Source organism: Triticum urartu, chromosome 3A (genome assembly GCF_056163025.1).
Source record: "Triticum urartu cultivar PI428250 chromosome 3A, HENAU_Tu73, whole genome shotgun sequence".
Taxonomy (NCBI): Eukaryota; Viridiplantae; Streptophyta; class Magnoliopsida; order Poales; family Poaceae; genus Triticum; species Triticum urartu.
The window spans coordinates 103,614,601-103,617,213 of record NC_141875.1 but is presented as its reverse complement, the minus strand read 5'-3'; positions in this window follow the sequence as shown (position 1 = coordinate 103,617,213).

The window sequence follows — 2,613 nt, the reverse complement described above, 5'->3', positions numbered from 1 at the left end:
CAACGGAGAAGCTGTTCTGGTCTCAGTATACTGGGACCGAACACCTGATGCCTTTGAGCGACCAGCTGAAGCAACTGGTCGAGCTACACAAGGTGGCCGAATAGGCCATGAAGGGCTTTATAGTACGGATGTGGCCTGGCGACGCCCTTCCCAACAGCTACTTCAGCCTGGTGAGGCGGCTTGTGGCTGGCTGCCCACGGCTGGAAGTCATCAAGCGGTCCGTCTGCATCGAAGGTGCACGCCGGGCTTTCGCCCGTGTGAAGGTGCAATGGGCCAAGATGGATGCCGTGAAGCTGGTGAAGGAAGGGCCGCCGCAGGGCAAGGAGCATCGCCACCCCGAGAAGTACTATGAGGGTGTCCTGAAGGGTGCCCGTCTCGTAGCAGACGAGTGCATGAAAGATGTAATATTTGAGTAAACTTGCTCGTGTGATCCTGTATTATGAAAACTTGTTCATATGCGCTATGCAACGCTTGTCTGAATTTAAAATATTACCTTCTGTTCGGCTGTTTATCAAATCAGAGAGATGGCTAGTCGTCGGCTTCTGCCCCCACGCCACAAGTGCTGGGGTGTTCAGGATAAATTGAGCACTCTTGTTCCCATTGTTTGGTCCTTCGAGGGAGGTGCTCAGCACAACGAACAAGGCAATCGGACCATAATGCGTTATCACTCTCACTTAGCCATAGAATTCTATAATTTTAAATTTCGGCAAAGCCCCTAGTATTCGGAAGGCCAAATTCGGGGCGCGATACACGCCTTAAGCTGGACAGGGCCGACCCTTCGCTCTAAGCGGCATAAGTCTTTAGGGACTTGAAAACCTCTCGAACAGCGACCAATCTCTCGCCTTATCATGCCATCAGTTTTAGCTTTCTCTACTGAGGTGCTTAGCCCAGCAGAACTGGGGCACAATCGCAGTAGTTCTCCCAGAGCTACCTTAGCCGATATAGCGGAACGTAAGGTACCAAAACATGGGAGCCGGGCAAACCCAACTATTGACCCAAGACATGATTCGGAGCTGATGCATATAATGCTATAAGTTCGGGGTTCCGCACTGTCGAAAGTGTTCGAACTTCTCACGCCGTATTATGGGGTATGCTTAAGCCCCTAGCGTATTGGCCGTACCAGAGTGTACGGGTGCTAGATGTCGTGAATGAACATATATATAAAAGGAGGAATGCAATAATAGTCTTAATGCTATGCATTGTTTATTCAAAAAGGTGTGTTAAAGCAGAATGATACAAGTAGTGCGATAAGCAAAAAGTAGGACTGTTTGACATGTCCCTTCCAAGGGCAAGCTGAGGAATAGTATTAAAGCAAATATTTCACTTGTTATCGTAATCCACCTGGGAGTTCCATGGTGTGACATAGCTTTCTGCCTCCTTGGTTGCTGCATCATGTGTTTCGCAATCATGCTGCCGGATAGGGTTTCCAGAGATTTAAGTCCTGAAAGAGAAAAATAACAAAGCGAGAAGCCCCTAGTGCGGTTGAAGCCGCATATTGGGGCGTGCCATAGTTGTGCCCCCTCCCCGCCTGTGCCCATGGTATTTTTAATGCGTAATTATGTACGCGTGGCATGAATTTCACCGTTTGGCTGGGACCGGGGTGGGGGCCGCATTGCTATGCGAGCTCGGAACATGCCAGGCGGTCCAGTTGCCGATTACTCCCGGTGCACTTGAAGTTGTTCGGGTCCTTAATCGCCGAACTAGTGGATTGCCTTAAGAGGCTGCTTTGTGCTTCTACTGCGAGGGCCGCAGTGTGCTCCTCCGTGCGGAGAGAGCGCTCTGTGTTTCCATTGACTGTGATGACCCCCTGAGGTCCTGGCATCTTGAGCTTGAGATATGCATAATGCGGTACCGCATTGAATCTTGCAAATGCGGTTCGCCCGAGCAGTGCATGGTATCCACTGCGGAACGGGACTATGTCGAAGATTAACTCTTTGCTTCGGAAGTTATCCGGGGATCCGAAGACCACTTCCAGTGTGACTGAGCCTGTGCAATGGGCGTCTACACCTGGTATGACACCTTTAAAGGTCGTTTTTGTGGGTTTGATCCTTGAGGGGTCTATTACCCATTTTGCGCACTGTGTCCTGATAAAGCAGGTTCAGGCTGCTGCTGCCATCCATAAGGACTTGAGTGAGGTGAAATCCGTCGATGATTGGGTCTAGGACCAGTGCGGTGAATCCGCCATGACGGATACTAGTGGGGTGGTCCCTACGATCGAAGGTGATCGGACCGGAGGACCATGGGTTGAACTTTGGGGCGACTGGCTCCAACGCATATACGTCCCTGAGCGCATGCTTCCGCTCCGTCTTGGGGATGTGGGTTGCGTATATCATGTTCACCGTCCGCACTTGTGGGGGAACCTCTTCTGTCCTCCAGTGTTCGGCTGCCGGGGCTCCTCCTCGTCATCGCTATGTGACCCCTTATCTTTGTTTTCGGCATTTAACTTATCGGCCTGCTTGAACACCCAACAATCCCTGTTGGTGTGGTTGGCTGGCTTGTCCGGGGTGCCGTGTATTTGGCATGAGCGATCGAGTATACGGTGCAAACTGGACGGGCCCGGAGTGCTTCTTTTGAATGGCTTTTTCCGCTGACCGGGTTTAGAGCCTTTGAATC